Source organism: Miniopterus natalensis, chromosome 5 (genome assembly GCF_054644295.1).
Source record: "Miniopterus natalensis isolate mMinNat1 chromosome 5, mMinNat1.hap1, whole genome shotgun sequence".
NCBI lineage: Eukaryota > Metazoa > Chordata > Mammalia > Chiroptera > Miniopteridae > Miniopterus > Miniopterus natalensis.
In genome coordinates this window covers 26,977,820-27,000,533 of record NC_142085.1, presented here as the reverse complement: position 1 = coordinate 27,000,533, position 22,714 = coordinate 26,977,820, and the positions used below count along the sequence as shown (strand labels likewise).

Genomic DNA, 22,714 nt, shown 5'->3' with positions numbered 1-22,714 from the left:
CCTGCCCAGAACCCTTGTTTCTGAACAGGCTCCTGCTATGAGGGACTGTCCCCAGTGAACCAATCAAAGCAGCTCCCAACAAAATGTGTGTATGCTATCGCCACCTAGTGGTCAAATCTTTTTCTTTGATCAGCCTCAAAATCTCTTGAACCCCATGTAGAAGCTAGAAGAATTGACTTCAGATGACTACATGGGAATAATTAGCATAGCGATGGCATTAAGGCCATGAGAATCTATGATACTATTTCAGGAGAAGAGCACAGAAATAAGGCAAGAAGGCTCAGGACTAAACCTGAAGTTTCAAAATATGAGCTCTAGTAAAGAGAAAAAACATGCAACTTCATCCATTTCTCCTCATATTCTATAACTCAGGCCAGACGCTGGTTCCTTTAGGACAAAACCCTGTCTCCTCCTCTGATGAGCCAAGCTGGTCAGAATGAATGCCCTCTTCTCTGCCCCTAGGTTTGTCTATGTTATTGCTCTACCACATTTACTGGAAGTATCTAGTTATTTGTCTGCCTCCACATGAGGCTATCCTCCAAGATAAAACATGTGTTCATCTCCAGATTCCAGGGATACACCATAAAGATTGCTAAGCTAAAATATTCTGAATGGCTGACTGAACAAATGAATGAATTATACAATCTGGCTGTGTTAGAATGGGCTGGTGATGTGGTGATGGACGTCTTCAGGTGGCTGAAGAACATTAGGTAGTCTTTGTTTTTGTGATGATGGTACTCTATCCACTCCTCTTTCTCAATCTGAAGTTACATTCTGCTCCCACCCTAAATAAAGACATTGGGACACTGGGCTTACATGTATTGTGCCACAGGAACCATATGTAGAAATAATGGAACAATGGGAAAGTGTTTCAAGTAATTAGAAAGGCAGTTAGTTCCATACAAATTCTAGATGGCATATTATTATATTAATTTGGGTTTACTTCTTTAAAAAATTTTTAAATAAAGGGAAAAAGTGGCATTTTAGGTCAAGTTGTATAAGATCTGAATTTGAGTCACCCCTAAGACAATTATTTATCCTTGATTAGATCTTTTTTTTTATTTTATCTTTTTTGTGATTTTAGTGCAGTTGCTTTTGATTTTCATTGAAGGGAGCAAGGCTGGTCCCAGAAGGTTATGGTTGTGTTATAGCATTGCTTCCATGTATTTTTTACTAAGACACATGTTCGTCATTCACAATTTGGTCTTTGAAAACAAAAATTAACTAATATTGGAGAAGCCTGTGACCTCTCTATCACCGTATTTAATGGCTTAGGTAAAAACAAGCATTCATAAATACTTCATAGCAAAAAGTAAATAAATGGAATGCATAAAATGTCATGGAGGCTAATTGAGTAATATAAAGTTATATCTACAAAATGTTTCTGACATGTGATGGAACAATATCCTCTACATTCTTAACTGTGAAGCAGAATTGGTTGTAAGACATAGTTAATGAAAGCTCTTTTAGTGTAAAAGGTAAATAATCAAAACAATTTTGGGTTATTGATTATGAGAAGCATCCTGATTTCAAAATTTGAAATGTGTGTCTTAACAATTGATTTTTTTAAAATATGTTTTTATTTACTTTTTAGAGAAAGAGGAAGGGAGAGGGAGAGAGAGGTAGAAACGTCGATGAAAGATAAATATCAGTCAACTGCCCCCTGCATGCCCCCTCCTGGCGATCCAGCGAGCAACCTGGGCATGTGTCTTGGCCAGGCATAGAACCGGTGACCTCTAGGTACAGGGGACAACACGCCATCCACTGAGCCACACCAGCCGGGCTACAAGTGATTTTTTAAAACTTTTGTGTACAACGAATAACTGAACTGAATCAATTTCTATGGCTGGGAGGAATGGTTAATGAATGTTTTAGAATTCTCTATTTATGTTATGTAATTATCTATGATTATATAACTGTAGATAATTACATATTAACTTACATAAACATATGTTTTGACTTATTGATCTATTTGAAAATACTGACCGAGGTTGGTTCCTCCTTTGAGATATAAACAAGTAAAATTAGAGATTTCAGTATGAAAACCCAACACACCAATTTATTATTGTTGCTATCAGTAAACATATATTCACAATAAGCTCTCATTTACAGAATGCTTTCACAGTCATTTCTCAGTGATCCTATTTTATCATTAGATCTATAACAGTAATGGCTATAAAGGCAATAGTGGCTGCACATTTAAATACTTACCATATGTACTCATTTTCTTCCTGTTCTTTCTTATAAAAGTCAGGCAGGAAGGAGTCCAAATACCTAATAAATCTTTCTGATTGTGTAGGTGAACGAAGTGTGATTTTTTTTGGAAGGTAAAGATGCTATTATGGTTGCCAAGGAGCCTCAGAAACTTTTCTGAACATATTCAAAAGCCAAATTACAAAGGCCATATTCTTTACAACTCTGTAAGTTAAAGAAATCAGAATAATTATCTTCTCAATAATGGACAGATCAATAACTGTATGGTGGCATCTCTCTATAATTCCCAAGTGCTATACTATACATTCATATACAAAAAGAATGCCCAGATACATTTTTTGTTTTCTTATGTAACAAATGACCTTCTAGAGTTAAGAAGGAGTTGGTGTATTTTTTTAACCCACAAAATGCAACGCAGGAGAACAAAGGTACCTGTTGTCTGAGGGAAAGACACGTCCTGTGTATATCTGGCCCTTCCTACTCCTCTGGATCTGGGAGGGCTCTCAGCACAAACTGATTTAAGACACTTGGTGCTCTGGAAGCTTTTTAGTGTTTAGTGTAGGAAAGAATACCTCTGTTCATAGCACCGCACGCTCGTTCACATAGCATTCCTGTAATTGGAAGCTATCGAAAGGACAGATTGCCACTGTGTGAAAATATGGATGTTTTCTACAAGAATTGCCCACGATCATGCCATTATTGGGTAAGTGGACATGGCTCTAAGCCCTGTGCGTGGACCATTGTACCTTCCAAACAGCCTCCCAAATAGGTGTTATGGTTAAGGAGGCTGAGGCTCAGAGAGATCAAATAACTTTCCATAACCATACAACTTGTAAATGTTAAACACAACAAAATCACAGGAAACTGTTCAAAGCATTACAATGTGTGTGTTTATTGGAAGAACTATAAGGGATTCTTAACATCATCACAATCATCAGCCTAAACAGCACAGTTCTACTTACCTGGTTATATAAAGAAAGGGTGATCCATTATTAAATGAGTTGGAAACAAAAAGTTAAACTTTTTTTTTTCTCCTGCCAAATATTTCTGAACATTTACTGCACTATTATACTTCATAAGAGTCCAAGAGGGGATGTAATTTTCCTAACAATTTGACCACTGATCTCCCCTCTGTCCCCTTCTACATACTACAGTATCTTGTGGGGATAGCACTCCAGGAAATGCCATGGAAAATACTGACATGAATATTCTAGGGTTATCCATTGCCAATGCCAAATCTCCATGGATTACTCAAATACCATATTTCCTTCATGAAAACTTTTTCCCTAGTCCCCAGAAGAAAGCTTTTCAATTTTTTTTTGAAATTTCTGATATAAAGCAGTTAGCTTGTGATGCATCCTGTAATTAAAGATTTTTAAATTACATATATCAAAATATATATACATATATATTTATGTGTGTATGTCTACACATTAGAATACACATACACACACACACCAGAATTTACACATTCAAAATGAACTCTTTTTAGTGGCCACCATGGGGAGCCATGCATCACCTAAATAATTTTTAAAATTCCTTTTTGGAGTTGGCTTTAAAGACTTACATTTTAGTATCCTCGTGATGTTCTTATCCACAAGATCGAAGAATTTCTGGAAAGAACCAAAACTATTTGGAACAAGTTAAAATGGAAACTATCAAGGAATGAAACTGATTTTCTTGTGAGGCTTAGAACTTGCTTCTGTCTAATATATATTAGGTATATATATTAGAATATGATGACATTGTTTAAATAGGGACGAGGCTGATTGTTAGGTAGGAAGTTAGACATAAGTGGCTGGGGGAAGGCCTGCCCTGGGGTCCCGCCAGGATGCAGACCAACATTGCCTTCACGCCGCCTCTCTGTGGGCAGCCCAGCAGCAGGCAGCTCAGGACCAGCCGGCTCTTGGTGCAGTCTCACCAAGGAAAATATCGTGACCCCAATGCAACCTTGCTAGGGCCCTGGACTAATTATAATTTGCAGTTATGACACCCCCCCCCCCCAAGGGGTTTTCTCTATGCATTATGGGAAAGGGCATGTGCAGAAGAAATATAATTATATAATCCTTTTCTGTCAATCATCCCTGAATGCAAATGAAAATCTCCACCCAGAAAGTCCCTCATTTAAACCATATAACCCAGGAGTTTGGGGCCATTGTCTTTCTCAACTGGACCTCTCCTCATTTGAAGTGTACTTTCAATAAGTCCCACTTTGCTTTAGTTCCATTTTCATTGACCTTAAAATCTTTTCTGTGGCCACGAGAACTGAGGTCCCAGCTGACAACCCCAATCAGTAACAGGTTTCACTTCAGGCAGACCTGGATTTGAATCAAGCCATTTACAGACAAGTTACCTAATCTCTCCAACTCTCAGTTTCCTCATCTAGAAAGTTATTGAATTGAGAAAATTAAACATGACAATGCAAAGAATGCACTTGGCCTAATGTCTGGTAGAGCCTTCATTTAAATGGTGACAATGTATTTGATAAATAGAATTTAAACATCATAATGTTTTAAATGTGTGGAAGCATTGCTTTGCCTTGATCTCTAACTGTCTTTGCATAAAACTGTTAGTGTTCCTCCACCAGCCCTTTAGGCAATATTTATCAAACATATCCTTAGCACAGACCACTCAGCCAGAGATTAGGGACACAGAGATGAAATAGATAAATTGTGTTCTGAAAAGCTTATGGCTGATTGGAGAAATGAAGCTCATACCATGTTATAATACAGTGAGAGGAAAGAATCCCAAGATAGATAGAACTCTGCAGAAACTTAGAGAGTAAGAGGCTGATGCTGACAAGGACCAAGAAAGCCTTTATGCTACAGAGCAATAAAAGAAAAATTAGGGGATGGGTGGGATCTCAAGTGGAAATGTATAGAAAGAGATGCTTTAAATAATAGAAACACTAATAAGCCAAAGAATAGAGGCCCAAAAGTACAGGGTATTTTCAGGGAAGTGCAATTGGTTCTGTTGGTTTACAGTTTCAAATGCTTAAGTCACAAATAGAATGTAGATTCCAGACAGACTTGTGAGACCTGAAATGTTGAGTGAATAAAAATGGACCATATATTTATACATATATATGTATGCAATGGTGAGCCACTCAGAGTCTTAAGCACTGGAGTGCAGAGGAAAGAAGAAAGGACACACTGGTGGTGGAACACTAGGAGCATAGGGGACTTTTTTGAAGTTGTTTCTTTATCAAGCACAAGAATGTAACAGATTTTATACTTTTGGTGGGGGAGGTGTGATTTGGGGCCTGCTAATGGAGATAACCAAGGTTAGAGGCTTTGAATCATTACCTGAAGGAATCCTAAAGAGAGCTTGTCTAGGAAAGTGGCAACAAAGATGCAAAGGCAGGAATGAGTAGGAAAGGCTTGACAAGAGCTAAGTCTATTGTTCTATTTTCTGTCTTTGCCATCTTTCTTTAGCATGTTCTACTTGGCCAAGTCTACAATTTGGGTTTTTTTGGTTGTTGTTTTTTTGTTGTTTTTTTAAACATATCTTTATTGATTTCAGACAGAGGAAGAGAGAGGGAGAGAGATAGATAGAAACATCAATGATGAGAGAGTCATTGATCGTCTGCAGCCCACAACCCGGGCATGTGCCTTGACTGGGAATCGAACCCTGATCGCCTGGATCCTAGGTAGATGCTCAACAGCTGAGCCACGCCCGGCTGGGCAAGTCTACAATTTATATAACAACTTACCTGATCCCTGGTATGTCTGTTAAAGGAAAGTTTTATTCACATCATTTGTCTTCAATGACATTGACAATGAGTGAATTCAGTTCAGCAAACAAGGGGGAAAATTATTCTTTGGTTTTCATAGGGCTGTTGGTCGTTCTCAGGATAATTGAGTAAGTCATTTGGGGTCAATGGCTGACTATTTGACTATTAGACAGTCATGAATAATAAAAATGGGGTCCTTAATGGTAAAAATTCAAACTCAGTAAGCATCCAATAGTCTTCAGTGACATATAAGGAAGTAGGACATTGTGCAACTAATGTAATGTTTTCACATGTTGACTTGGTTCTTAAGTGTTGGGTTAAACATTGTAAATGAAAATTTATTCAAGTTACTGGAGTCTGTTATAGTTAACATCTTAAATGACTAAAGGTTATTCTCCTACAGCACTTCACTTAATATATTTTTGAACTTTTTATGGAAATGTTTAACCTTACACTTAAGTAGAGAGATACAGTATAATGAACACTATTTATCCTTTACTCTGCTCCAATAATTATCCATATTTCTTCAAAGACTGTCAACTTTTTTATTATCTCTCATACTTTTTTATTGGAATATTTTTAATCAAACATTTAATGTGTAAATAATTTAGTATGCATTTCTAACTGATAAGAACTATTTTTGACATAATGAGCATGCATTTGTCAAATCATAGATCCTTAATATCATCTATTGCTCATCCCATATACACATGTCTCCAATTATTTCCAAGATATTCCTTTATAATTAGTTTGTTCAAATCAGTATCCAAACAAAGTCCACACATCACTTTTGGTTATTGTATCTGCCACAGTCCTCCCTTCATCTTTTCTTGTCATTTACTTTTTGGAAAAACAAATTTCACTTCATATTTTATAACCAGGCTGCCACACTATTTTCTACTTCTAAAGTAAAACCATAATTTATTCAATATTTATTCAACTACTGCATAATGAATAATTGCTATGTTATGTACAGGACAACGTACTGGTGTTGATCATGATTCAAAGATGTCCTACTGCTAGGACTTTACAATCTGGTGGAAAATGAAAAATAGTAATGCACAAATATAATAACAACAACATGGTAGAAGTTAAGTGGTATAAGATGTTATAGTTCTAAAGGCAGAAGCGTGGTTTAGAAGATAAAGAGAACCTTTTTAGAGAAGTTGGCATGTCACATAGATGGCTTAGAGTGACCAACAACTCAAGAGGCAGTTGGGTTTTAAGAAAGGAAAAAGGAGAAATTACATTACATAATGAAAAAACTTCAATAATAATAATAATAAAAAGAACAGAAATCTTAGAGGTAAAGGAAGTAAGAGATATATTCAAGGGATTATAAATGAAATAATTCAGCTGAAGCAGGACATTTGTGAGGGACACCTTAAGTAGGGGGGCAGAGGAGGAAGGATCTGAAATATCAGGCTAAATAGCCTGAACATGTCGTCTAGAGCAGAGGGCCGTTAACTCCATTCATTTTTCCAAATACTGGAGATTCTTGACATGATGTAAGCATAGATATTCTATTAGTAAGCAAAATGCATCAGCTTATTTCACAAGGAAACTTTAAAACTGTTTATGCATTCCAATAGCAATCATTTTCAAGTATTTATAGCAAGTTGGCAAGATAATTTAATGTTTTATTTTGCCCAACAGCTATTGATACTCCACTTAAAGGAACGCACATGAACTAGAGCTGATTTAACCAACACACGCTACCCAGCAGCTGAGAAACTTTCATAAAGCAAAGATTAATTGTTTGTGGCATAGTGTAAAACAACAACAACAATTCTACCATAGGAGAGATTGATGATGACGCCATTAGAGATAGATATACTAGCCCTGCAAACCTCAGACTTTACACTTTTCATCTACTATGAAAATGCAGTGAAGTTTATAATATGTGTGAGTTTTTTCCTTGGGGGAGGGTGGCCTATCAACAATAAATATATATTGACTCATAAATTTTCTCTTTACCAGCATAATGCTAATTGATTTTCATCATTAAGAGATCCTCAAATGACAGCTGAATTGTCAAAGCCTTCAAAGAAAGTATACATTGATCTTAATGTAGCTTGATTGGTAAGTATTTTTTTCTTACATGCTATTCTGTAATAAACAGTGATCAACGTATTCCATATCATAAAGATTTTTAAATATTTTTGAATGGCTGCATATACCAGAGCTTGTGCAAGACTTTTGAGGGAATAAAATTGTGCATAAGATGCTGTCCTGGTATTCCAGAGGCTTATATCTTAGTACAGATGATTAAACATATAGACATAGAAGTAAAATTATAGGCAGGATTGAAATAGAGCTGTCAAATTGCATTAAGTTAGGGACTTTTAGCTGCCATTTTGAATCAGATCATTTTTAGTGGTGGACACCAATCTCGTACATTGTGGGATGTTTAGCATCATCATGGCCTCTACCCACTAGATACCAATAACACCTTCCCGTTGTGACAACCAAAGCTATCTCCAGATATTGCCAACTGTCCCCTGAGGACTGAGTGAAAAAACATCACTTGAAATTTTGAACCACTGTATTAGATGGAAAGCCCTATGTGTATTTTGCTAATGAATATAACTTCTAGTTGGGGAAATCCAGTAAAGTCCATAGAGGAAAGGGTAGCTGATGTGAGTAGGTTGAAAAGAGGAGGGAAATTCAGGACTAGAGAAGATAATGATAAAGTGGCTAAACTGATTATGGGAAACCGAGTGGATAAGTATTAATTATGTTTAAGAGTCATGTAGCATTGGGTGGATAGCAGAGAAAAACTGGTAAAGTAAAAAGCAATTAAATTATTAAAGTCCTCGGATATAAAATAAAGAGAGATGTTTTTCATTTTGTAGGGATGCCATTTGCACATGGAAGTAAAATGAATAAAGCATCGTTTTGGAAATGTTAATATGGCAGTTCTGGGTAGAATGATTTAGACAAACAAGAAAGTTTATTTTAGGTCTGGGACTCAGTTAAGGACATAATTTGGCAGAAATTGGAGACTATATCTGTGAGAGATGTATTTCCCAACATGGAATGAGAGAGGAAAAACTAATGAAGGAGTAAAGTCTGTAACTTGCTTCTGTGTTTGATCTCATAAATTGTTGAAATTGTTCTCTCATAATAGAGTTGACACTATGATAGAGCTGACTGGCAGATGTGCCCAGATTCTCTGGGACTCCATGAAGTGGAAAGTTATAACTGATGTTGCAGAGCTGTGAAAACAAAGATGATATTATTCTCAAAAAAAAACTCTCCAAGGACATAGAAACTAGAAACTTAAGAGTTTAAATAATCTTGTTCAATGAAAGTATTCAATTAAAATCCCAAGGGCTGGCACAGAAAAAGTGTTCACTCTTTGTCTGCTGAACAAAGATCTCCAAGATTAATATTTGTCCACATTAAGGTTCTCCCCACACAAGCAGACTTTTGAAAGTCTCCTCAGTGCCCTCATGCCTTTTGAGAGTTTTGATCTAAGTTTATCCTCATGATCCATTCACATCATGAAATATTAAGACAGGACAAAATTCAGTTTCATGTGATATGCAGCTATAATATTAGAACCTCTGAAAGCCCATCTAAAGGGTTAACATGTATACTTAGTACATTTACTCTTTTTTTGTTTGTTTTTTTGTTTGTTTTATTTTATTTTATTTTTAAATATTACAAATGTTCCTTTATCTCCCCAATGACCCATTCCACCCTGTCCCACCCCCCTCCCCAGTCCCTTTCCCCACCATTGTCCGTGTCCTTGGGTTGTGCATATATGCATATAAATTCTTTGGTTACTCTCTCCCCCTCCACCCACCTGCCCTCTTCCATCCCTCTGACATTCGTCAGTCTGATCCATGCTTCCATGTCATTGAATCTATTCTGTTCATCAGTTTATTAAGTTCTTTAGATTCCATGTATAAGTGAGGTCATGTGATGTTTATCTTTCTCTGCCTGGCTTATTTCACTTAGCATAATATTCTCCAGGTCCATCCATACTGTCCTAAAGGGTACAAGAACCTTCTTCTTTACAGTACATTTACTCTTGATTAGTAATTACACTGTTTGTTTGCTCTGAAAAGATTTCGTATCCCATTGAACATGAAAACCTCTCATGGACAGATGACATGGCATTAAAAATAGGGAGGAGAAGAAGCAACTGTGAAAGGGAAAGACATCACTTCCCCTTCACCCCCACATCTCCCATTCTTGCCCAAGTCATCTCTGACCTTAGATCCATGAAAGGGGCATTTTCTGAAATCACAGAGACCTATCCTTGGTTTGTCAACAGGCTAGTATATTTATTTTAGATATTCTTAAACTGCCATTTTGGGGGTTATGACACCAAAAAAAATTAAGATTGTGATAGACACCAAAAAATTTAAATGCACTCTTTGAAAAACATGGATGCCGTGAAGCAATAAGAGATTAACTGGATAGGAAGAAGTGAACACCTAAGGAAACTGGTGGAAAAATTTAATCTCAGGCACAAAAATTCAGATTTCCTTAAATAAGCAAACTCTAATTTTGTAAACAGGGAATTAAATATTGCTGGAAGTTCAAGAGAGGTTTGTTTGTTGGTTTTTTTACAGTGGCACGACGGCTTTCGAAGCACTCCGTTGAGCAACATTTCGGTTTATGAGCACCGTAGATCCGGCAGTAAGTGCTTCGGTTTTCGAACATACCTCAGAAGTCGAACATACCACATGGCTTCTGCTGAGGGCAAGATCCTGAGGCTCAGCCCTCGGCCTATGATCCCTCGGTTTTCCAACATTTCAGAACTCAAATGGTCTTCTGGAACAGATGACATTAGAAAACCGAGGTACCACTGTATTTCTGACAGTTAGATATAAAATAGATAATAATTGGAAGAAACTTGCATAAATGAAACAAGGTAAGAGGCTACTGTGGTAATGCAAATGTTCATCTATCAAAAGCAGTTTCTAAGTATTCACAGTATTAATAGCATTTTATTACATACAAATTAATGCTTACTTGAACTAGAGCAGTGACTTCAGAAATGGAAATGGTCCTACTGAATATTAATAAAATGATTAAACCAGCTCAGTGCCCGTTTTTTCTTGAGGTTTTTATTCCTATGCTTATCAGAATTTACATATTTGAAACAAATCCATAGTTTTGGGATAAAACATAGCTTTCCCAAAATAAACTGCATTAAGAATCACGGGGAGAATTTTGCTAATAGTTGCCAATCAACTGCCTGTCAGTCTGTACCACGATGACACACTTTCCTGAGTTAAACAGCACCGAGTGGTAGAGATGAGGGGGAGGGAAGGCGGCAGGGAGCCGAGCCACCCCCTCCAGGTTTGATCAAAGGCTCTATTTCTGTCAGTCACCAGAGAATTGAAATCCATCCCTGTCTCGAAAGAATGTTTTTAGTGAGCAAGAGTGTGTTCATTAAAAGAAATGAATGAACCAAATGGCCATGATTATTGATCATTTCTGCCCTTGTGGCTTTAGACTAGAAGTTGTTTTCAAGGGTCCCAAAAGCTATTTCCTTTTTTTTTCTTTCTTAATTTGACCTGTGGCATTGGTGGACGCAACCTATTCTAGCCACATTTGATCTGATCCATCAGACCACTGGGGGTGACTGTTAATGAATGAAGCAACTGCATTTGAAAGACTTTTTAATCCTTTTATGTAGTTTAAAATTTATATTGAACTAAATAAAAAGACAAAATCCCTAGAATGTTACAAAACTAAATTTTAGTCCCACTTCTGACTGTGACTTAAAGCATTACTCTAAAAAAATCTAAAAGATAAAAAAATCTTAAAATGTGATTGAAAAGTAAAATCTCTCAGTCATTCTCCTACCTTATCAACATAATATTCACCACTTGGAATTTTTAAAGTCATATTAATTACAATTATATGGCTTTTGGTATTTTATCTTAACTCTGTTAAGAGTTATAAATGAGTTTTCTTTTATGTGAGTTCTTTTCGGAAGGATAAGATGTTTAAACATAATCAGTGTTCAAATTCATCAATTTTAAACACTTGATTAATATTAAAAATGTATCTCAATCTATAAATTAATTTATACCCTTTTTATAAAGCATTGTTCCTGGGCTCTGGGTTTCCCTTCCTCATTCTAATATTTGGCAAGCATTTGTTCATACACCTATTAGGTGTTCCCTGCAATGCAAGGGACTGGGCACATGGATGGGGGTGTATAAGACAGAGCTCCCCATTCTCAAGGAGTTGACAGTCTAGAAGAGGAGTAACAATTAAACTGGTACATGCAGAAAATGTAAAAAGTACTACCATAGAGATGAGCACTTAGGAGAATACATGTCAGAGTAAAGGTTTTGCATTATAATGTGTTTTTTTTTTCTTTTTCCAGTATATTTAAAATCCTAACAAAAACCTTAGAAGTTTCCTATGAAGCATGGCAGTGTGAACATAAACTGTTAAATGCTCTCACAGTATCTAAAGAGCTCAAAGGGATCTGCAGTAACTACTAGTTTCAGTTACATAAATTTGTCAAATATTTTCCATATTTTGACATTACTAAGAAATCTTTTCAAACCTACCACATTTTGTTTTGGGAGTATCTTTCCAAGTCAAAATTCTTGTGTTTTTCCCACTCTGTTTCTCTCCCAATTTTCCCCTAAATAAGTCCAGAAGCATTTATTTTCTTTGGCTGGTAAATATGATTTATCAGCTTTTGGAAGAAAAAAATAAAAAAAGAAACACTGAAAAACCTGTGGTGCATTTTCCGCTTCAGTAAATGGGTCACACTTTGTCAAATTCTGAATATATTAAGCTTTCGTGAAGTTCTGTTTTTCTCAAATACTGGGTTGCTGCATTGGATATCAAAGGGCAATTTATTTTGTTCTAAGTAGGCTTTTACTCAGTTCATTTTTTTTTTTTACCTCAAATCATGAATACTTCAGAAAAGATAAATCAGATAAATTAGAATGTTTAAAGAAGGAGGATATTGGTTTTCATTTATATTTTGGCAATTGCACGCTGCCCTTCATCTTTGGAGATGGTTATTGCAAACTAAGATTCGTAAGATACTGATTTGTTAATTTTCTCGTGGCAGTGATGAATTTGAGGTGATCCATCTCTGAGAAAAATGGCCCTGTCGGAAAGTGGATTCTACAAACAGGAGGATCAAAATTTGCCATCCTTATAGGGACTGAACCTAAATCCCGGGCACAAACACATACAACTGCATACAAATAAAGGCAGAAAATAGATATAATCAAGACTATGCCATTCACAATTGACTGCTTAAATGTTTTTAAATTGACCTGAACATTTACTTTTTGATTCTGAACTATTTTTCAAAATTGTCTTGCTATAACCTTATTTGTTAGGATGAGCTAATGTCATTCTCAACTAAAATGATAAAATGCGACATGTACACATTCAAATTCAAGAAATATTTTTGTTCTAGTAAAGTGCCCAGTGCAATGTCTGAAATACCATAAGTGCTCATTAAATATTTTCGTCTTCCTTTTCTCCATTTATCATGATAAATTATTTTAAGTTGGCTTAATTCTCACCTCGTACTGGGATGAAACAAATTGCACCTAGCCCACTCTTTTCCAAAGATCATTTGCTATTAAAATAATATTTACCAATTACTAGGTATGTTAAACTATATTTTAACTCACAAATGTATCCTGGTCATATGTTACTTGGTACTGATCTTTTCATAAACATAGTCATTCCTATTTTCTTTTAGAACATTTTCATAATGCTGAAAACAACAGCAACAGCACTATTAAAGGAATAAATAAGCATGTAAGTGGGCCTCAATTCCTTCATCCTGGAACCAACTTTCCCTTCTCTGTTAACACCTATTTCCATGTCTTTCTCAAATCCTGTATTTACATCTCAAGAGAGTTTCATAGTCCTTGAACCAATTATCAGGTGGGTGCTCCTGTTGATTGATTTATGGCTTTCTTCTCTCCTCTAGTTTCAATCAAATGATCATCCCTGAGCAACAAACATTTGAGAAAAACTCAGAACTCAGACATACATTCTGACAATTTGTGCTTTTTCCCTACAACCACCATCCTAGATTCAGGTCTCAATTGCTTCACACTTAAGTTGTTGACAAAACAAATCACTCTCTTACCTCCCTGCCTCCAATCTCATTTCACCTGATTGCCCTACTGACAGAAAGCCTTACAAACATTTCTGCCATATTATTGCTCCCAGATTAAAATTTTAAATGATCTCCCATTTCTATCAAATCAAAATTCCCCAGTGTGACATTCTAACTAACTCATCTTTGAATTACCACGGTATATTGCTTGTCACAACTCAACAGATAGCCCTGTACACAAAGTCAAAAGCACATATATTTGATATTTAAACTTATCTCAGCCACTACTTTTTTAAAAATGTTTTCTGACCCCGTCCCACCTGTCCCTGATGTGGGTTAGGGGTACCTCCCCTCGCAGAGCACCTCCAGCAAATACGTCAGAGAATGAAACAAACTGTATTGTCCTTTTTTGCTTGTCTGTATCCCTCCGTTAGGATATAAGTTTCTTGCAGGCAGAAATATGTCCTATTTGTCTTCCTTCCACCTTCTAGACTTGAATCAAATTTAACTTCTTTGAAAATAGTCAAATGTTCATCAAAGAAAGGGAGAGATGTGACTTGGGGCTCCCAATATGAAGCTGAAAATAATTTGTTTCTAAAGCAATATTGCCTCTCACTAAGGAGCCTAAAATGCTACAGAATCAAGAGACAAATAGGCAGCTATGCAGAATTCTGAAAGTATGACATATGGCTTCAGCACTCAGCTCAGCCCCAGGAACATGCACCAAACTCCAAGACATCATTATTTGGGACATTTTATGTCCTCTATAAAGAAAGCCCCAGTTCTTCCCTCTCAGTGATATGTTTAGATCTGTTCTCTGCTTGCCTCTCTTGCCACTGTGTCCTGACCACTCTCTGTCTCAATGTCTGAGGACCTCAAGGCAGAAGAGAAAACCCATTCCATTAGTACCTATTCTAACACGCCTTCATTTTAGGCATCATTTCAGAATTTACTCTGCTTTGCAACCATACACTACACTGTTGCCATAATACAACCTTTCACTGCATGTGAGAAATTTCCCAAGAAGCCTTTCTCAGTAATGTACCTCTGGCTTGGTTTCAGGTACTTTCTTCCAAAGACAATCCTCCTACAGTGGAAGACGTTGGAACTGTTGGAACTGGGGACCTTCACCAGAAAGCACTCACTCTCTGTTTCAGCCCAACCTTTCATTCCTGATACCGACTTTGGCCCAAGTATGATCTTCAGTAACCAGACCCTACCATATATCTGTAAATTTTGAAAATAAACAAGTGTTTAAAATATGTACATGTCTACATTTCTTTCTACTACTCTGATTTTTTGCTGGCTAAATATAATGCTTAACAACTAATTCAAGAGGCAGGAATATGACAGTAAAAATGTCTGAACTTTTCAATCACCATCTCATGTATATAAGTAGATAGTTTTTGTTATCCCTTTGAGTTGACAGGAGTTGATTTTAAAATTTCCTACTGTTTTTAAATATGTATTGACCCACAAACCTGTAAATGGTTGAAAGTACTATTTGAGAGACACCATTAACTGAGGCATAGGGGTTTGGAACCACTACAAGATTATATTTGACAAAGCAAGATCTGTAAAAATGTATTTCCACTGGCAGTAAGTAAAAATAATGTGGAATCTTACAAGGCAATTTGAAATTTATTAGATAAGACTTTCCAAAGAAGTAAGTTTTCAGTAATCCCTTTATCTTTATTTTCAAACACATTCATCTTTATTCACAGACTAGATGTGCTGGACTTTGAAATCCAGCTTTATAACATCCCAGTATTATTATTGATCACTTGTTTTTGGAACATGTAAATCTCTTTAAAACAAATGTAGACCTAATGCCCCAGGACCCATTTGCCCAGAGACTTAGTGAACTCCCTGAAGTCACTTCTAGGATCTGATTTTTTTAAAAAGGTTGTGTTTTTTTTCAAAATAAGACCATTTCTTCCCAAGGCATGTCTCTTAAATGAAAGCTGAATTGTGTATCTGTCTTGATTAGTCAGACCAGAGTCTTTTTCTTTTTTTTTTTTTTGCTTTGCCACAAAACAAGAAGCTTAAAGAATGCCAATATTTAGTCTCCAGTTACATACGGGCGTGCGGGTAGTGTAAGAATATATGCCAAATTAAGGATTGCAAAGCTGCCTAAAAGTGCTGTGTTGCTTAATGTTTGAGGCATGGTTTCTTCCCTGTTGGAAACAGCGAGGGCTCCTCTATTATGCTGATCGGTTCATTTTCCGCTTGGTTCCATGGTGGGAAATGTGAGCCTTGTTGATTTTGGAGATTCAGGTGAGAAAAGTTTAGATTAGAATAAATAAGTGAAAAAAAACCACACCTGCCCTGTCAAAGGACAACACATGAATATTAGTTTCTCTGTAATTGTGACTACAAGCAGGACAGTAAGGAAAATATTACCTCTGAAATTTCAAAGACATTAAATTATTGGGTTGATTAGAACCTCTTCAGAATTAGTAAGTTATTTTCCTCATCTTCACTGTTTTACAGATAAGACTTGATTGCTTGTGCTGATTAAAGAAAAATCTATATAAAAAATGAAATGTTTATGCATGCTCTACGTGTTGCCATGTAGAACCCTCATCTCTTTAATCAATGCTTTTCATATCAAAAAATTTGTTCAGGGCCAGGAACTAAGCAAGGGATCATAGAGGTGACTTCCTTCGGACTCGAGATTTCTCATTTTTACCATCTTCTGTGTGTATGTTATGCAGCTCCCTATTGACCTTCCATCTATTTTGATCCCAGAGATGCCACTAACCATCCCCATAGCTCCTTGCAAATCAAGTCCCCATGGACACCCTCCATCCTTACCCTTGTTATAGTGTTAAAGCCTATGTTCCAAAAAGCAAAAACAAAAACAAAAAAAGACATGCAATTCAATGAATTCTTGCATATTCAGGTTTACATACTGGCCCAGTTGATCAAGTAACCTCAAAACCCAATCTTAGGGGCATTCTTTTGGATCCAGCTGGTACATGCTAACTAATTTTTGCAGCTCCTTTGGATGTAGTCTCTTTCCTCCATCATGAGACTCAGCTTGTCTCCAGCCAGGTTATACTGAGATTTATCCCTAGTTCCGCAGTTATTGGCCTAACAGGCTGGAGAGGAGATAGGGCAGCTCCTGAAGGAGCATCTGTTGCCTTGTAGGTGAGAAAACTTTACAGTGTCTTTATTGGTGGGGGATATGCTATCCCTTAACAGAAACGGGCAGTTTCTCTTGAAGGGAGATCTGAGTGTTACAACTCTAAAATTACCACATTTCACTTAATCTTTAAGAGGTAAATGTTATTGTTTCTCCTTTGCGATGGTGAAATTTAGCTCAGGGACACTGATTTTCACAGAATCACACATCTTGTAAGTAGCAGAGCTGGGACATTAATTCAAGTCAGTCTGGTTCCAGAGGCCATGTTGCTTCTCCAATAACAGCAGACTATAATTTATAGTCTAATTCAGCACAAGAACTTTGGAAATAAAAGATATTGCTTTAAATGTATAAGGTACAAGTATGAAAAATCTCAATGAAAAGGCATTAAATATTATTAATGCAATAGGCCCTTTAAGTCTATGTGTACAAAGATTTACTAGCAGAATAAATGAGAAATTAAAAAAAATAATTACCTAAGTAAGTGAGAAGGAATGAGTGATAGAAGTGAGAGCTGAAGAAAACTTCTCAAGGTATATATTTTCATACAGTTTTGGCTTTTGAATCATATGCGTGTATTGGGTATCTTTAAAATAAAAGTAAGTTTTAAAATCTGAAAATAAATCTGGCAAATAAAAAAACTACACATGGAGTTTGGGGGGCAAGTAACTAACAGCAATGGAATGATTGTGGCAAGCATTTTTCTAAGTGACCCATAGTTATTATACTTTTGATCCTTAAATCAAACTTTGTGCAAATAATCCCACATTAAAGAGACCAGAAGTCTTAATGCAAAATAACTGACTGATTAAAATTTCAATATTTTTAAATCCCAAATTGATGGAATTTAGCTCACTTGCTCTTCAGCATTGTAAACAAAATGACTGAGTTCCTTAAGGACAATGTTTTGTTCGATGTGCTGCTAAAATGAAATAGCATAAAGCAAAACAGACAAAAAAAAAACCCTTCTGCCTTTATGAAGCTTATGTTCTAGTTGGAGAAACAAACAATAAGCAAATATATGTTTATATAAATAAATAACTTAAGACATTTGAGAAAGAGCTACACATGTGGGAAAAAACCTAGGGTCAGTTATACAGATGCCAGCAGGTGCCCACTAAAAGAGCTGCAACTTCCTGAGCAGCAGGTGTACCTCAAAAGACTTATCTACATTAAGACTAGTAATTGTTTAACAAAAACACATCACATGAGAATCAAAGTACTTTCAGAATTCCTTTAAAAACAATCTTCTTCCCTGAAAATTGGCCACATTATGCATGTGTCTTTAAAAAAAAATTTGCCCGGCCCGGTGTGGTTCAGTGGTTGAGCATCGACCTAGGACCCAGGAGATCGGGGTTCGATTCCCGGTCAGGGCACATGCCCGGGTTGCGGGCTCGATCCCCAGTCGGGGGCGAGCAGGAGGCAGCCGATCAATGGCTCTCTCATCATTGATGTTTCTATCTCTCTCTCCTTCTCCCTTCCTCTCTCTGAAGTCAGTAAAGATATATTTTAAAAAAAAAAACAACAAAAAAAACTTGTTCTATATATAATGGTAGATTGAATTCTGGAACTTCTAGATGACCACCAAGTTAGAGAAAGCCATTTCCAAAATGAACAGCCCCTGATGCTACTGGGTTCAAAAAGGATCTCACAAACGGTAGTATTTGTTGATTGACTGATTCGGGAAGTGTTTTCCTTCAAACATGTTATAACTGCTTAAAGAACATCATTGCCCTGGCCAGTGTGGCTCCGTTGGTAGGAGCATCATCCTGTCTCATACACTGAAAAGTTTCAGGGTTCAATTCCTGCTCAGGACACATACCTAGATTTTGAGTTCAATCCCTGGCCAGGTCGGGGCACATGCAGGAGGCAATGGGTCGATTTTTCTCTCACATCAATGTTTCTCTCTCTATCTCCTTTCCCCTCTCTCTAAAAATCAATGAAAATGTCCTCAGCCAAGGATTAAAAACAAGAACATCATTACTTGTTATTATGACTTTCTACTAAGGTTCAAATTCCTTCCTACTTTCAAAAACTCACTTATATGTATGTAGAGAACACTTTGATATGAAGCTATATGAAAATTGCTTAAAGAAAAAGAAAAGAAATGGCAAACTGATTTAAAATAGCACTACATTTCCTTAGAAAAGGTTGTGGTTTAGGGGGGGAACTAGAATTTATTGTTTACCTTTAAAATTTTAATCTTACATGGTATTCTTGAAAATCCAAAGGTTGGGCAAAATAAAATTCTCTATTTCTAGGAAACATGGAAATTAATGATTACCTAGTGTCTAGACATAGACAAACACTTCTTCATATAAATTCAATTTTATTTGTAGTTTTATAAGATATTAGCATTCATTTGGATACAGGTTGGTTTTTTTTGTTGTTAAATTGCTTTACTTAATGAGGTGTGCTATGAACATGAAATTGCTGACGCTAGATACTCAAAATAGATAAAAAATATGAGATTTCTTCAGTTAATAAGCTTTCAGAACAAAATAAATTAGCACTCTTTTTAATTTGTCATTTTAATATTTAATTCTAATCACATACTCTAGCTGTCTAACATATCAAAATAAATGAAATAAATGTTGTTTCTAAGATATTGGAATGTTATACGGCACTGTTGCAACAAAATATTCAGAGGTAATTACTTTAATAATAGGTAGCATTTTAGAAAGAAGATCATCAAAATAAGATGATGGCTGAAACAATGAAATGGATAATCTGAATGAAAGCATAGCTGTCCTTCAAAATCAATTACCAGAATACTTGCAGACAGCCACACTGGTCATTGAGAAGGGTGAAATGAATCAATTTTTCGTGCATCAGTCTTCAATTCCAGGTATATAGACCTATAGAGAGTCTACAGTTTAAAATATAGTATGGGACCAGAGTTACTGTTTCTAAGTTTAAGACAAAACCCCACAGTTACATATATGTAAATAGATAGGTTATATTTCTAATGTATTTTTAAATCTCAATAGTCCAATTATTTCTGGTGCAAATACTTAATTGCTTCACATCTGCACCTACATTCTCATTTCTCTTGTTTTAAATTCGCCCCAACTGTCAATAAGCTTTGGTTGTGATCTCCTTCTTCTTTTTTGCACACATAAAAAAGAAAAACAAACAGCTACTCAATAAAATAACTTGTCCCTGGGAGTTAGAATAGCCATCGTAATATTGATAGTTTTAGTAGGTCCAGGTGTTGCCTAACAAAAGAGATTATTCTAGAATGTTTTAAAATTTTCTCCACTTAAGTTGGGAAGTCAGGGAGGAAAGCTCCACTGGAAGATGCAGGGAGCTGGTCTGCTCTATGCCTGTTATCAAAGGGCTGAGTGAACTTCGCAAGACACTTGACTCCTGTGAGCCGCAGACTTCTCATTAATTTGCCTCTCAGCAGGGTTGTTAGGATCAAGCAAAAGGAAATAAGATAACAGGGGACACTTTACATGTTTAATATGTGTAAGTTTATCATTCATATTTGGCCTTAGCAAATGCTAAGGATCCATTCTATATCAGTCAAATTAATTAAATCACTTGATCAGCTACAAATACTACAAAAATAGTTTAGGCTATGGATGGCTTATAATGCAATAGTATTTTTAAACATATTTTTTAATCTTGTAACTGTTGTTATAACATTCTTACTATAGGATCATCACATTCTAGTTTTCTAGCTAACTACTTGCCAGTAATCCTTCCCTCAACCCCACACACGGCCATTGAGTTCAAGACAAAATACTACAGTAGAGTTATAATGTCCTAATCTTCCAGAAAGGCATTCAAATGGGGGAAGCTTTAGTGTATTTTAAAGGAAACAATAAATTGGGTCACATTCTTAAGCCATAAATATTTTGCACCTAAAGCTCTCACCCTCATCCTATCCATTTGACACTCGATGTTCCCGCTGCCAGTTTAGGGGACACAGGAACATAAACATTTGTCTATAGTCAACTCCTTTCAGGAAGAAAATGCCCTATTTAGACAGAAACATAATCTCTCCAACTCAGTATTCTGTTCTCTTAACAGAAATAGAAAGTGACATTTGGAGGAAAAAATGACTGTTACTCTTTATACCATACCTGGAACAGCCCTAAGTGTCCTCTTCATAGACTTTTATGGATTAGTCAACTTTGAACTTATCCAACTGATTTTGTAAATGCTTGTGAAGAGAAAACAAAGCTGAACAGATTTGGGCTGTTTCTCCAATTTCTTTCTTTGATAGGTAATGTGTGTAGGCTATTATTATCAATCAATAACATCTAGGGATTCAGTGATTCCCAAGGGGAAAAAGAGGGATGGCAGCAGACAAAGTCTGAGGATGCAGCATTGTTGCTTTTTCCTTCATTTGTTCTTAGTTCTGATTTTTCATGTTTTAAATTTTGAATGATATCCACCTACCATTAATACGAGCAAAGAAGGTTCAGCAGACTCTTTGATAGGTAAAGTTCACCAAATAGTAAAATATACTTAGTGCTCACTATGAGCCATGTACCATTAACTGCAGTAACTCACTTCATCATGACATTAAGTATATGAAATATATTATCATTTTTGCTGTTGTTATTTCCTTTTTGAAGGTGGGAAAATTGAGGTTCCTCCAAGCTAACTTGCTCAAGTTCACTGAATTAACCAAGGCGATGCTGCCCTTGGGGTCTGACTTTCTAACACTGATGCAAAATCCCAAGTTTGTGATTTTTAAAACAAAACAAAGCAAAAACTCCACTGTACCCTTTAAAGAAAATAAAGAAATACGATGCTCATGATGCCCCCATCTACAATGAAAATGCTAGTGGACTAAGTGGACCCCATCTCCCCATTTCTTTTATCTGGATGTAGCCCGAATGTCATTAATGCTCATTATAATTTAAGTGCTTCCCTGAAAGACTGAACAGGAAGACACTGAAGAGATGAAACTATGATCATTCCACAGAATAAAGCATTATATTTAATAAGAAGAAACAAAAATAAATTTCTTTATCTTGTAGTGAATTAAGATTGTCACACCAGGAAATCTTTGGAAACATTGTTATCCCTAGCAAGGAAGTTGAGAAAAGTAGCAGATTGTAAATCTATTCTGATAATCATCATGGCAGGTGAATTAACAGCTGAGTCAACCTGATTATTCTGTTTATCACCGGAATCAATAGTGACGTCTGTGCTCCCCACCCTCCATCCCCATAAACAGGGGAGGTGGTGGGAAAAGGGGGTCACAACGTGTTCAGTAAACAAACACATCAAACTGGCTTCAAATCCTGATCTTGCTTTTAATATGCAATTGTGGGCAAATCATCATTTGGGAGCCTCAGTTTCTCTTGTTTAAAATAGGGCTAATGGTAATGATAAAGAAATGAGTGAAGTAATGTATCTAAAAGTGTCAAGCACCGTTTGTGGGTTAAAATCCTTCTGACAGGCATCAAAATAAATGGGATTATAAATTCACTTTATTATTTTTTGACAAGATGATGAATTAGCCATGTCATAGGACAATTAATCTAGGAAACTGAGAGATGTCTTAAAACATCATGTGGTA

At 36.2% G+C, this 22,714-nt stretch overlaps 1 protein-coding gene and 1 long non-coding RNA gene across 4 annotated transcripts in view; both read left to right on the top strand.

The window, feature by feature from the left end:
- KHDRBS2 (KH RNA binding domain containing, signal transduction associated 2) overlaps nucleotides 1-9,713 on the top strand; it is a 485,057-nt gene extending 475,344 nt beyond the window's left edge. For 2 of the 3 annotated variants that reach the window (XR_001602029.2, XR_001602027.2), the window contains exon 17: nucleotides 7,928-9,713. The gene's annotated coding sequence lies outside the window, so the exon portion shown is untranslated. Of the gene's footprint in view, nucleotides 1-5,736; nucleotides 5,937-7,927 lie in introns of all 3 variants that reach the window. The other variant, XR_001602030.2, reaches the window with a different exon arrangement.
- Nucleotides 9,714-9,792: 79 nt separating this feature from the next.
- On the top strand, nucleotides 9,793-15,288 carry LOC107525159 (uncharacterized). The gene is made up of 3 exons (XR_015714560.1): nucleotides 9,793-10,835; nucleotides 13,659-13,717; nucleotides 15,087-15,288. It is a non-coding gene; the product is annotated as an uncharacterized LOC107525159 (long non-coding RNA).
- Nucleotides 15,289-22,714: the final 7,426 nt, after the last annotated feature.